This window comes from Scyliorhinus canicula, chromosome 13, assembly GCF_902713615.1.
Source record: "Scyliorhinus canicula chromosome 13, sScyCan1.1, whole genome shotgun sequence".
NCBI classification, from domain to species: domain Eukaryota; kingdom Metazoa; phylum Chordata; class Chondrichthyes; order Carcharhiniformes; family Scyliorhinidae; genus Scyliorhinus; species Scyliorhinus canicula.
In genome coordinates, this window is record NC_052158.1 from 5871014 (window position 1) to 5886043 (window position 15030).

Consider the following 15030-nt stretch of genomic DNA (forward strand, 5'->3'; position numbering starts at 1 on the left):
TTGCCCTTAGTGTTGGGTGGGGTTACTGGGTTATGGGGCTGGGGTAGAGGTGTGGGCTTGGGTAGGGTGCTCTTTCAAAGAGCCGGTGCAGATTTGATGGGCCGAATGGCCTCCATTACTTTTTTAAAAAGGTATGTATGAATTTACAGCAATTGGTGGAATGAATTACGTGAGAACATTTAATGTTTTAAGACTTTTACTGTCAAAAACTAAAATCAACAGAGGCTAAACATTACTTGATAGGCAGATAATACAGTAAATACATGAATAGGATGGGAATAGAGGGATATGGAGCCAGGAAGTGCAGAAGATTTTAGTTTAGATGGGCAGCGTGGTCGGCACAGGCTTGGAGGGCTGAAGGGCCTGTTCCTGTGCTGTACTTTTCTTTGTTCTTTGTTCTAAACTACTTGAAAAAACTTCTCCCTTAACTCAACAGGAGATACTTTGCAACACCGCACTCTCAGAAGATGTGCTGGCTTTTCGAGTAATTTTTCGAGTAATTCCTCAGGTCCTCCTGGTTTTCTGACAGGCTCCCTTCCCTTTGCCACACTAGGGCATGTCAACTGGTGTCATTTAAAAGTTCATTCACTCAGTCTTCTGAGCATCCTCGAACAGATTGCCAGCATTTCTCCTCTGGTGACTACTTAGTTCTTAAATCTCCCAAAGTTCCATATTTCTCTTTCTGAACATAAAGACAACTCTTACAAGCATCCGGCACTCATACAAATCTCTTCCTCGCACACAGGACCCTCTCTCTTGAGGTCTCTGAGTTTAAGATTCATTGCCCAGAAGGTCCACCTGCCTCCTTTGTAGCAAGTTGTGAACACTGGTGTTTGGTTTTCTATAGGGATTGGTGTGGACTTCTTTCCCCATATCAACCAAATCACATGGGCCTGTCTCTAATCAGGGCTAAAGATGCCTCTTCAGAACCGTCTGGACTACATTCTCCGGCTCCCCAGCTGCATGTTCCTCGGAGGTGCACGTTCGCTGCTTGTCAATGGGATTTGCCATTGAAGTCACTCCACGCATCGGAAAACCCAGAGAATCCCGACAGCCAAGAATTCCGGCCTTTGTTTTTTGCCTTTGATTGAAAGAAACGCTTCAAAGGCACAACTATCGTCTGAAGTCCTGCATGTGCAACCATATCAAAGATTCATGGAACATGGGCATTTCTGGTGAGGCCAGCATTTATTGTCCATCCCTAATTGCCCCTTGACAAGGGGGTGCTGAGCTGCCGTCTAGAAGCCGCTGCAGTCCCTGAGGTGTAGGTACACCCACCGTGCTGTTCGGGTGGGAGCTCCAGGATTTGGACCCGGCGACACTGAAGGAATGGGCATATATTTCCCAGTCAGGCTGGGGAGTGACTTGGAGGAGAACCTCCAGGCCGGGGGGGGGGGGGGGGGGGGTTATCTGATGCTCTTGCTCTTTTATATTGAAGCATCCAAAGATCAGGTGGGGCTATGGGGAGATGGGGCGAGGGAGTGGGCCAAGGTAGGGTGTTCTCTCAGAGGGTCGGTGCAGACTCAATGGGCCAAACGGTCTCCTTTGCGCTGTAGGGATTCTAGGAATTCCATGGTTGTGGCCATGGGTTTGGAAGGTGCTGCCAGAGGTACCTCGGCGAGTTCCTGCAGTGAATCTTGTCGATGGTGCACACGGCTGACACTGTCCATCGGAGGTGGAGGGAGTGAATCAAGCGGGGCTGCTTTGTCCTGGATGGTGTTGAGCTTCTTCAGTGTTGGAGCTGAGCTCATCCAGAGAAGTGGGGAGTTTTCCATCTCACTCCTGATTTGTGCCTTGTAGATGGTGGACAGGCTTTGGGGAGTCAGGAGGTGTGTCAAATAATGATCGTGCAGGGGCATGGGAACCTGGATTGTAGTTTGGGGTACGGGAGATTGAGAGTACAGAGGTCAGGAGCACAGATTTGACTTTGCAGGAGGGTGCCAGTGTTCAGGTAGGTGGTTTGAAGTGTGTCTACTTCAATGCCAGGAGTATACGAAATAAGGTAGGGGAACTGGCAGCATGGGTTGGTACCTGGGACTTCGATGTGTGTGGCCATTTCAGAGACATGGATAGAGCAGGGACAGGAATGGTTGTTGCAGGTTCCGGGGTTTAGGTGTTTTAGTAAGCTCAGAGAAGGGGGCGAAAGAGGGGGAGGTGTGGCGCTGCTAGTCAAGGACAGTATTACGGTGGCGGAAAGGATGCTAGATGGGGACTCTTCTTCTGAGGTAGTATGGGCTGAGGTTAGAAACAGGAAAGGAGAGGTCACCCTGTTGGGAGTTTTCTATAGGCCACCTAATAGTTCTAGGGATGTAGAGGAAAGGATGGCGAAGATGATTCTGGAAAAGAGCGAAAGTAACAGGGTAGTTGTTATGGGAGACTTTAACTTTCCAAATATTGACTGGAAAAGATATAGTTCGAGTACATTAGATGGTCGTTCTTTGTACAATGTGTGCAGGAGGGTTTCCTGACACAATATGTTGACAGGCCAACAAGAGGCGAGGCCACATTGGATTTGGTTTTGGGTAATGAACTAGGCCAGGTGTTAGATCTGGAGGTAGGTGAGCACTTTGGAGACAGTGACCACAATTCGGTGACCTTTACGTTAGTGATGGAAAGGGATAAGTATACCCCGCAGGGCAAGAGTTATAGCTGGGGGAAGGGCAATTCCAGACACGGGGAGAAAGTGCAAACTCCACACAGACAGTGGCCTGCGGCCAGAATTGAACCTGGGTCCCTGGCACTGTGAGGCAGCAGTGCTAACTACTGTTCTGGTTTTTAAAACTATATATTTTGGTGGAATCTGAATATCACATGAAGCCCAACATTAATTGCCCATTCCTACGGACGTTCAGAGGTGGTCGTTGCCTCTGACCTGAAAGTAAGTCTCAACGAATGGCTCTGGTGAGACTTGCACCTCCCAGAACTGGAACTGGTTGCAGTAACCTTGGCAGGGTGATGTCAAAACAGCCAATCACATTCCAGGATCTCCACAGTCAGATAAGCAGGAAACAAAAGGCAGCAATGAAGTCTCTTTCCAGCATTTTTAAACAGTGCCCATTAAAGATTGGGACGTAGACATGAAAAATCATTAAAATGTGAAAAATATGTTTTAAAGCCTACCAATTAATCATTAATAACATTCCACTATTCTGAAAAATCTTTATAAAATATCCTTTAAAATCTACTAATTAATCATTTAACAACATTCCAAAATGTTCTGAAAATATTTAAAATGATGTTTAAAATCTACTAATTAATCATTTAACAACATTCCACGATATTCTGAAAAATCTTTATACAGTATCCTTTAAAATCTACTAATTAATCATTTAACAACATTCCAAAATGTTCTGAAAAATATTTAAAATGATGTTTAAAATCTACTAATTAATCATTTAACAATATTCCACAAAGTTCTGAAAAATTTAAAATAATCTTTAAAATCTACTAATTAAACATTTAACAACATTCCACAAATACAACAATATTTTCTCAGGGGCAAACTTTTCAAATTGTGTTTGCCACATTATTGTTAGAAACCCAAATAAAACCTGACTGAACAATGTGTCACTCTTTAATGGCTTTTAAACAGTGAATTGGGAGCAGACGTATTGATTTCTGAATACGGATGTTCCACAGTGGAGCCCGTGGTAGAGTTCCAAGTGACTCAGAACAACTCCAGGATTTCTGTGCTGACCTGCACGCGCCCCACAGCCCGAATTTGTGCTCGATGTTCGAGGGGTAAAGGCGGCAAAGGATGAGAATCCTCATCACCTCACCACCAAGCTCACCCCACCCTCGCAAATCCAGCCCTTTAATTTTTAAGCGCCTTTCCCGCCATTAGCCTGTGATCATAGTAATGCTTACTTTTACTTTGTCTATTCTAATCACAGGTATTTGTGTTTCGTTTCAAGCAGGAAAAACTTAAATTGGTGGCTGTGTGTATGCGTGTGGTGACATCCTGAAGATTCATCTGGCAGCTAATGTAGCAAATCAATAACACACGCGTAAGAATATGGGTGTGTCGGGCACAATAGACACTGGGCTAGTCTCTGGTCTCCCTGTGGCATGTTTCCCGGAAGCGGGACGTGGCCTGCAATTGTCCAGCGGTAAATCTTCTTGTCCCACCGCTGTCAATGGGATTTCCCACTGAATCCACCCCACCCGCAGAGGGGGAACACTGCTGCCGTCACCGGAAGATTCCGCCGCGCAAACAACTGGAAAATCTCACCCATTGATAAATTGCAAAAATTAAATGTGCCTAAGCTTTTTTCTAAGGCTAAAGTTTTGAAAAAAAACCCTGATGCTTTGGACTGTCGCATTATTACCCTTGTTATCGCAAAATTAGTTAATTACTGGCAGCAAATGGAATTTTGTCCTTCATTGCTAGAGGATGGAGTTTAAGACTACGGAGGTTATGCTGCAATTGTATAAGGTGTTAGTGCGGCCATACCTGGAGTATTGTGTTCAGTTTTGGTCTCCTTACCTGAGAAAGGACGTACTGGCACTGGAGGGTGTGCAGAGGAGATTCACTAGGTTAATCCCAGAGCTGAAGGGGTTGGATTATGAGGAGAGGTTGAGTAGACTGGGACTGTACTCGTTGGAATTTAGAAGGATGAGGGGGGGATCTTATAGAAACATATAAAATTATGAAGGGAATAGATAGGATAGATGTGGGCAGGTTGTTTCCACTGGCGGGTGACAGCAGAACTCGGGGGCACAGCCTCAAAAGAAGGGGAAGTAGATTTAGGACTGAGTTTAGGAGGAACTTCTTCACCCAAAGGGTTGTGAATCTATGGAATTCCTTACCCAGTGAAGCAGTCGAGGCTCCTTCATTACATGTTTTTAAGATAAAGATAGATAGTTTTTTGAAGAATAAAGGGATTAAGGGTTATGGTGTTCGGGCCGGAAAGTGGAGCTGAGTCCACAAAAGATCAGCTATGATGTCATTAAATGGCGGAGCAGGCTCGAGGGGTCAGGTGGCCTACTCCTGCTCCTGGTTCTTATGTTCTTATGGTAGAGGCAGGACAAGTAGGGATTGAGAGTCAGAGCTGTCTACAGCCTTCCCACTTTCTATGTGTGAAGGAATGCATGAATTTCTAAAAGTTGCTGAATCATAGTAATTTACGGTGCAGAAGGAGGCCATTCGGCCCATGGAGTCTGCACCCTACCTAAACCCACACCCGCACCCTATCCCCGTAACCCAGTAACCCCCAACCCCTTTTGTTTTCGACACGAAGGGCAATATAGCATGGCCAATCCACCTAACCTGCACATCTTTGGACTGTGGGAGGAAACCGGAGCACCCGGAGGAAACCCACGCACACACGGGGAGAACGTGCAGATTCCGCACAGACAGCGACCTAAGCCGTGAATCGAACCTGGGGACCTTAGAGCTGGGAAGCAACTGTGCTGGCCACTGTGCTACCGTGCTGCCCTGGGCTACCGTGCCGCTCTGGGCTACCGTGCTGACCCTAAACTATATTATTAAACATTCAAGTCACCATAATCCCAGAGGTTGCTCTCCACTTTTTGAGAGAGAGCTGCCTGGTGATGGTTTAACCAGACGGCCACCACACTACAGGCAAGGTGTGAGGTCGCGAAGGTGGGGAATTCAGGAACAACCCTCAGCCTGTATGGGAATTGAACTAAAACTATTGGCCTCACTCCACATCACAAACCAGCTGTCCAGCCAACTGAGCTATACCAGGTCACCATTTGCAGCAGTAAGCTTTGCTGGGTTGTTAGTTTAATTTAAGGGTTGCTAGTCTGTAGCTTTTATTACTCTCGTTTGATTTCTCACCATTCGTCTGAGGGAAAAGTATGTCAAACTCTAAATTATATTTACAGGCAGAACACTTGACATTCTCAAGGCCCCTGGGTTGTCTCATTAATCCCAGAAGCAAAACAGAACAAAGACAAAGAGCGCTTGTGCTCAGCAGGTAGGGGTGACCCGTGTTGATGGCCATGGAACTGGCTTTGCTGCTGATTCCATGGATGTCTCCAGGGTCTCAGTTTTCTCTGAGAACCTTGCATCATTCTCAACATGGGATGGCGGCAGGCGTGTCTGCAAACATAGGAAATAGGAGCAGGAGGAGGCCATTCAGCCCTTCGGGCCTGCTCTGCCATTCAAAGAACAAAGAACAATGATGCTCGAACTAATCAAAAAACTTTCAGTCCTTACTCAGTCCGTATCCCTCTATTTATTATGATCATGGCTGATCATCTTAATCCTGAATTTGCCCCACATATCCTGTGATCTCCTTCACCCTGTGGGGGGGGGGGCACGTTAGCACAGTGGTTTGCACAGTGGCTTCGCAGCTCCAGGGTCCCAGGTTCGATTCCCGGCTGGGTCACTGTCTGTGCGGAGTTTGCACTTTCTCCCCCGTGTCTGCGTGGGTTTCCTCCGGGTGCTCCGGTTTCCTCCCACAGTCCATAAAATGTGCAGATTAGGTGAATTGGCCACTTGCTAAATGCCCTTAGTGTCCAAAAAAGCTGGATTGGGTGGGGTTACTGGGCTAGGGGATAGGGTGGCGGTTTGGCTTAGGTAGGGTGCTGACAATGGGCTGAATGGCCTCGTTCGGCACGTTGAATTCTATGATGCAAAAGGCTTTATTCTATGATGCCCTAAGTGCTATATCTCGCTGCTTCTTGAAAATGGCATGTCAGTGGGAGACCAGGAATGGGGCCTCCTCCCACACAGGAGTCAATAACGGGTTACACAATTCTCAAATGTCCTTTGTAGATAGCTGGATTCTGTCGTGCATTAAGGCTCAATAAACAACTGTGACTAATATGGAATCATCTCCAAAGTAATGAACACACAGTGCAAAGGGAATGCCAAATTTATTCCACATTTACAATACCGTACCAAGTCAAGACAAAAACAATAACCTGTTGGTATGTAGCACATGTAACAGAATCAAGCATTGAGGAAAGGTAAATGTACAAAGGCTTACATGGAGCCGAAGAAGATGACATTTGACCAATAGTTAGATTTTCATAGAACCATAGAATTTACAGTGTAGAAGGGGGACATTCGGCCCATCGAGTCTGCACCGGCTCCTGGAAAGAGCACCCTACCCAAGGTCAACACCTCCACCCTATCCCCATAACCCAGTAACCCCACCCAACACTAAGGGCAATTTTGGACCTAAGGGCAATTTAGCATGGCCAATCCACCTAACCTGCACATCTTTGGACTGTGGGAGGAAACCGGAGCACCCGGAGGAAACTCACGCACACACTAGGGGAGAACATGCAGACTCCACACAGGCAATGTCCCAAGCCGGGAATCGAACCTGGGACCCTGGAGCTGTGAAACAATTGTGTTAACCACTGTGCTACCATGCTGCCCTTAGTGTCTTAAAGAGTGTCTTAAAAGAGGAGTTAGTAACAGATAGGCTAATGAGGGGATCCAAAGCTGAGACCCCAGACGGTTGAACGCACAGCCAGCAATGATGGAGTGAAATAGGTTTGGGGGAGCGCAAAGTGGGTTAGCATTGGATCTCGGCGGAGGGCGGTGGTGTCAGAATATCTTTTTTTTTTGCCTTTATTCTTTCACGGGATGCGGGCATCGATGGACTGAGTCAGCATTTGTTGCCCTTCCCTAATTGCCCTTGAACTGAGTGGCTTGTTCAATCACTGCAAGGGGCAGTTAAAAGTCAACCACATTGCTGTGCAGTCTGGAGTCACGTGTAGGCCGGACCAGGTAAGGGTGGCAGATTTCCTTCCCTAAAGGACATTTGTCAACCAGATGGGCTTTTATGACAATCGATTCGTCGTGCAGCTTCTAAATCCAGATTTTAATTGACTGAGTTCCAATTTCAGCAGCCTCTCTGGTGAAATTTGGGCTTGGGTCCAACGGATCGCCACGACACCACCTACAATGTGTGAGAGTATTTTGAGGGATAAAGTATTGAAAGAATTAAATGCCTATGTTTTCTTTTCCCTGAAGCTACTGTCCTGCTTAAAATAGACGGTGCAGAAGTCACGGAGATCAGTAGGGGTAAAACTGTGGAGAGATTGGATCATACGGATGAAATGGACGCATTGCCGGACGGGCAGTCAAGGTAGGCCAGCAAGGGAAGGCAGGAATGAATGAAGGGGTTGGCAGGAATTAGGATGCAGGTAGAAGAGTTTCGGATAAGCTCAACATTGTGGAGAGTGGATGATATGTGGGGGAGCAGGGGAGGGTGGACAGGGAGAGGAGGGGGGGTGAATGATGAACTGAAGAGCATTCACAGAGCAGAATCTGGAGGTCAGAGAAACATTGGCAAGGGTTTCGAATGCAGGCGGATTGAGGCTGGGCGAAGAAGGTGGTCTTCCGATACCAGAGGAAACGAATGCCGAGATCACCCCATAACCATCGTACCAAATCTCCTGCCCTCCCGCCGTCCATTCCCATCAAGGAGGTGTCAGCTGAGTTTGCTTCAGCTGAAGACAGCAGGAACTGAAGCTGGCTTGGGAAGTACAGCTGGGACTGAATCCCAAAATGCAACCCATGGGAATAATATGGAGCGGATCTCGGGCCTAGGCCAGGTAAGCAGCCCTGAAGGATTCAATGGGGCACAGCTGGGAGCGCATGCCTGAAGCTGGAACCCTGTTGGGCGGCATGGTGGCACAGTGGTTGTCACTGCTGCCTCACAGAGGCAGGGACCCTGGTTCAATTCTGGACTCGGGTGTCTCCCTATGAGGAGTCTGCACGTTCTCCCTGTGTGTCCGTGGGTTTCCTCTGGGTGTCTGGTTTTCTCCCACAGCCCAAAGATGTATGGGTTTGGTTGAAAAAGATTTTCAACATGTCTCTCTGTATTGCTCGGATTCACCCAGCAATGATCTCATCTTCCAAAGCTGGAAAAACAAATTGGGCTGAATTCTCCATCGGCGGGGTCCTCCCGCTTCGCCAACAGCGTACTCATGGCAGCGGATTTACCGACGGCTTGGGAGTGCCGACACTGGAAATCCCCATTGGTCGGCTGGCGGGACAGAGCATCCAGCTGCTGGCGGGGGTGCGCCGCACCAGAAAACGGGGGCGGCGGGAAGGAAAATCCCGCTCCTTATCTCTGCAGGCTGTAAAAGCACATTAACTCCCCAGGGACTTCCCCTTCCTCAATTTCACCTGCTGGATGCTAAAGTCACCCAGGACGTGCACAACAGAATTCTTTTTAAACAAACACATCTTAACCCCAGGCTTTTAACCCTTAAATTGCCCCTTACATTTACTATCCAATTTCCCGAACACATTCTAATAGTCACAGGCAGATAAAAGATCTTCCCGCCTTTGTTTTAAATGTGTTGTGTGTGCGTTTGGCCCGGTTATTGGTCTGGATTCTCTGATCCCGCGGCTATGTCCGCAGGATCCGTCTGTTCTTACGACCAGAAAGTCGGCGATGCCCCGTCCGGTGGGGGGGCCAGCAGAGCCCCAGGCTTTACCTGTCGATACGGCTGGAGAATGTCCGGATCCGTGGCTGCGCATGGAACCGGCCTGCCAAAAACTGCCCGCCTGTAACCAGCCTCGCTACCCCCATAGCACCCCACACCCGTTGTCATGGGAATGTCACTTTAAGAAATGTTTGTCTGCTCAAGTGGCTGCAGTGATGTCAGAGTATGGGTGGAGCTGAGCTCTGGCTCTGCTTTTTAGTTTCACTTTGAGGAAAAGCTTGGGTGAGTCTGTGGTTTTAGTTTTGTTTTTAGTGTTGGAGCTGCAGCCAGCCAAAGAAAGTGTAATTTCGATCTCTCTGCCATCAAAAGACTATCTCTAGATCATTTGGTGAATTCAGAGTGATAACTGCTCTCAGTAGAGAATTTAAACCTGACGTGCTTCTGTAAAAAGGATTTTTGTCTTATGGATATTAAAAGGAAAGTTTAAGGATTACTTAGAGTGTTGTATTCTTTGGGGGTTGTATTTGAATTGATGGTTGCTGAGATGTTCACTGTATGTTTTAAAAAGGTTAACTGAGTTCATAGAATAAACGTTGTTTTGCTTTAAAAATTACTTTTAGATTTCTGCTGCACCACACCTGTAGAGTGGGCCGTGTGCTCCCTAGACCGCAATCTAGAAAAAGTTGTGGGTCAGGTGATCCCCATGAGATACTTTGGAGTTCTCTAAACCCTGGCCCATAACACCGTGCCCCAGCCCCCGCTGAAGCTCCCCCTGCCAGCGGAACGGCTCCCGCCCCCATGACTACGGCGGCACTGGACTCAGTCTGCAGCCGCCACGTGAGGTTCCCGAACGGTGTGAGCACATGCGCCCCATGGGAAGCAGGTCCATCGGGGGCGGAGCATCGAGGGTAGGGCATCAGGTACCTCCCTGAGGTTTGTCCATACGGCATGCTCCCACAAGGACGCCGGTTTTGAGGGGACGGAGCCATGGAAAAAAAGCCACCGCCTCTGATTCCAGCGTAAACGGGGATTCTGCAACTGACGGCGAACGTGATTTCGCCTCGATGATCAGCCTGGAGAATCCAACCCACAATGTCCACATCATAGAACAAAACCTAATAGCTTGACATTTTAAAGCTAGCCCTCAAATCACTTCATGAGACTAGATGGGAAAAAAAACAATTATCAATAGCCCCAAAATATCTCATCCGATTGTGTGTGATTGCGAGTGGGAGATGGAATGGAGCGTCATCGCGAGTCATTGAAACTCCTTCAAATCACAATTTTAGAAAAAATGCTACCCGGTGGTTTCAAGTGTTCTATGTTCTGTAAAGGGGTTTTGTTTTTGTTTTTATTGCTTGCTTTATCTTACAGTGAGGGAAATTTCTGTATCCCTTTGAAACAACTTCAATTCCATCCATCATGTTCAATGTGCTCAGTTCAGGTTTCGTGATTCAGCAGCCGTCCTTAAACTTAATTTCAATTACCCCAGGGCAATGTTGGAAAAAGGAAATGGCGTAGACACAGAAATCAGCGCGGAAAATCTTCTTCCGCGACTCACGTCCAGCTCAGTAAATAGTGGTTAGATCACTGGGCTTGTAATTGAGAGGCGTGGATTATTGATCCAGTGATATCAGTTTCAAATCCTACCACAATACTGTATTTAAATTCAGTTAATAAATACACTTGGAATCTAAAAGGGAGAAATGGCTCCCAGAAATGGCGACCCACGTTAAGCTCAAGGCTGTTGGAAAGAACATTTACCTCAGGAAGTGCTATACCCAGCTCATATCTTTCTGCCACTCCAGACTCGCAGTACTGTGGTTGACCCCTAACTGCCCTCTGAACTGGAGCAATGAGTGAGCTGCCGCCATCTTGGAAACTGTGGCTGAGAAGGATCCACTCTGGCAACCGTATCTGCTCAAGGGCAATGAGTGATGGGTAATAGAGCCTGGCCCTGCAAGCTATCGCACGCTGTCAGACGTCAATGTACCCTCACCGTGCGGACGTACAGAGCTGTGACTGCAGCTCATCTTTCTCTCCGGCTGGCCAAGGGATCCGACTCCCCCCCCCCCCCCCCCAACCAACACCTCCCAGCCGCCGCCCCAAGAGCACTTTCTTTCACCAGTTGGCTGCTGTGTATCTTCGCTCCTACCTCTGCCTGCTGTCAGCCTATTCCAGAGCTTCACTCCCAAAACACTCCCCATCCTGGATACACCTCCATGAACACAGGGAGATTTGGATCCCGAGCACCTATATCCTCACCTGATTGAATCCCATATTCTCACTCTCTTCCTTCCTGCCTTCTTCATGCTCCTTGTCCAGCACTTGAACATGAGGAGCACTGATGGATGTGAGGTGCACGAGAGGAAGGCATGTCCTGGTTCCCATTGTTCGTTCATCTCCTACACGGTTTTGAAATTCAGTGCCCGGATTCTTTGGCCACTGAATGTGCTGTATTTGGGTCACACTCACTGATCTCCCATTGCTTTTGATTTGGGAACAGTGGGTGATGGGTTATCTGTTTAGATTTTGAAGGGTGGAAGCAGTGTCAGTGGAATGATGCGATCTGTGACCTCCCACCCCCCTCTGCCCAATCTGTGACCTCCCACCCCCTTTGCCCAATCTGTGACCTCCCACCCTTTCTGCCCCAATCTGTGACCTCCCACCCCCCTCTGCCCAATCTGTGACCTCCCACCCCTTCTGCCCAATCTGTGACCTCCCACCCCTTCTGCCCAATCTGTGAACCTCCCATCCCCTCTGCCCAATCTGTGACCTCCCACCCCTTCCGCCTGATCTGTGACCTCCCACCCTCTCTGCCCAATCTGTGACCTCCCACCCCTTCTTCCCATCTGTGACCTCCCACCCCTTCCGCCCAATCTGTGACCTCCCACCCCTTCTGCCCAATCTGTGACCCCCCACCCCTTCCGCCAATCTGTGACCTCCCACCCCTTCTGCCCAATCTGTGACCCCCACCCCCTTCTGCCTGATCTGTGACCCCCCCCCCCCCACCCCTTCCGCCCTCCATTCGTCCTTTGCCCCGCTCCTCACGCTCTCATCAAACAGCATTTCAGCTTGGCAAGCCTTAGATTATTCTAAATACGTCTGTTGTCCTACGGGTGATGACTTTGCAAGCGAACAGGAAGCGAAAGGCAGTGCATGAAAACTGAGGCTTCACAGTTAATAACCTTTGATGGAGCAGATCTTTAGCGGTTCTTTGTTTTCCCCATTGCCATTCAAGCAGGGGCTGAAGAAAGGATAGAGCCTCTCGGTGAAGGTGTCGGTGAAAGTGTGGAGATGAGCCATGTTGTCCGCGTTGTAAAATGATATCTGCCCCCTCCGTGTAGTCCAGGTAAACCCCAATCTTGCGGGGTTTTCCATTCACAGTCAGGCTGGTGCGGGGCCAACGTTCCGGCTTTATATTCATTCCTCCTCAGCCACATAATCCAGTAGCCGGACTCTGGAGTCGCCGTGATGTCCCCCTTCTGTTGATGGACTCGGCCACCACGCCAAGATCCCACTCAGTGCTTTCTCCCACCTCGACCTCCCAATAGTGCTTTCCCGCTGTGAATCCCTCCGAGGCCAAGACGCACCACAACGGGTAGAACCTCTCCGGTGTCTCGGGGAGCAGCTGACTTTGATCTCCGTATCTTACGCTGGTCAGGTCATCAGACAGGATGAGCCAGGAATGAGCTGTGTTGGGATTCAGAGTCAGGCAACTTGGAGCTGGGAGAGAGAGAGAGAGACAAAAAACACAGACAATGAATTAATTAATCACAACTTATCGTTCATTCTAGACTGTGACTCCTAGAATCAAACTTCTTTTAATGCATTTACATCACGTGGACGTGGCTTGCCCATCCCTAATTGCCCTTGAGCTGAATGGCTTGCTAGGCCATTTAAGAGTCAACCACATTGCTGTGGGTGTGGAGTCACATGTAGGCCCAGACCAGGTAAGGACGTCAGATTTCTTTCCCGAAAGGACATTAGCGAACCAGATGGGATTTACCACAATGGTATCGCAGCCATCGTTAGACTTTTAATTCCAGATTTATTTTAGTGTGATTCGAACCTGGCTCCCCTTAGCATTCCCCTGGGCCTCTGGATTCCGAGTTCGAACAACAATACCCGCAACGCCACCCCCCCCACCCCCCGCCGTACCCAGTTCAATTTGCCTCAGCCAGCTTTCTTTAAAGCAAGCTTTTTAATTCTGCTCGTCCTTGTGTTGCCCTGCCCAGTAGTTCAATCCAATGACCTGAAATAACCCAGCACGACTAGTGAGACTTTGAGACGAATTGGCCGGGATTCTCCGATCGTGTTCTCCCCCTCACAGCTACCAACGGGAACAGAGAATCTGCGCTCCATCAAAATTCCAGCCATTGAAGTGGGATTGGAAAATTCCCACCGGCGAAGTTACGGAGGTTCCTGCCTCTGTCTTTCTAAAAGCTGGAATGAAGTATCAACACTAAATCGCTGCTTATGGAATATTTCTCTTCAACTTGTGAGAGTCCCTCCTTTGATTTCCCTTTGTTCCCATTTCTTTATTTTATTATTTTTGATCTGTGGACCTATAATCAGAGTGTGCCTTAAAGACAGAGGACCCTCAAGCTGAGCCGACCGGCTAGTCAGGACAGTGTGTTCCAGGTTGTGTCTTTTGGAGAGGACAAATCAGACTTCTCGGCGGACGAGTGAATCTCAAGAACCAGTTTTGGAGGAAAGTTGGTTCGATTGGTTGGCTGGTAACCTGTGGGTTGGCCAGGGACAGTGTTCCTTCTGACAACAGTCAGTGTTTGGTTCCGGCTGACTACCTCCTGAGAGAACTGAGCAGAAGTAATTCGGTGAAAAGCAGATTGCTGCGCATGCTGGAATCTGAAACAAAAACAAGAAAGTACTGGACCATTTATAAGACCATAAGACATAGGAGCAGAATTAGGCCACTCGGCTCATCAAGTCTGCCCCGCCATTCAATCAAGGCTGATATTTTTCTCACCCCCCATTCTCCTGTCTTCTCCCATAACCCCTTATCCCCTTATTAATCAAGAGTCTCTGACAGCATCTGTGGAGAGAAAAGGGAGCTGACGCTCCGAGCCTGGATGACTCTTTATCAAAGAAGTGATTTGACTTTGAAAGAAGAAATAACTCTCTCTCTGCTGGAGTAAATAACTGCTTTATTGATCTAAAACCAGTCAATGCCTGGCACATCTTTACTATATGTTTGAAATGATGTCGAATCTACAAAAAAAGTAGACAGCTTTGCCAGAGAAAACCACCTCAAGCCTAGAAGAAGAAGTATCAAAATGAAAGCTTGAACTCCTGAAAGACAATAACTGAAAGCCATCCTAGTGCATCGGAGATGTGTGTGTGCGTGCGCGTGCGTGCGTGCGCGCATGTGTGCGCGTGTGCGTGTGTGTGTGCGTGCGTGTGTGTGCGTGTGTGTGTGTGCGTGTGCGTGCGTGTGTGCGTGCGTGTGTGTGTGTGGCGTGTGTGCGTGTGTGGTGTGTGTGTGGCGTGTGTGTGTGTGCGTGTGTGCGTGTGTGTGTGTGTGTGTGGTGTGTGTGGCGTGTGTGTGCATGTGTGTGTGTGCGTGTGTGTGCGTGTGTGTGCGTGTGTGTGTGGTGCATGTGTGCGTGTGTGTGTGTGCGTTGTGCG

The 15030-nt window shown here is 48.4% G+C and overlaps 1 pseudogene; it reads right to left on the reverse strand.

Annotated features, from left to right (window-relative positions):
- Window positions 1–12411: 12411 nt before the first annotated feature.
- LOC119976138 overlaps window positions 12412–15030 on the reverse strand; it is a 40795-nt pseudogene continuing 38176 nt past the window's right edge.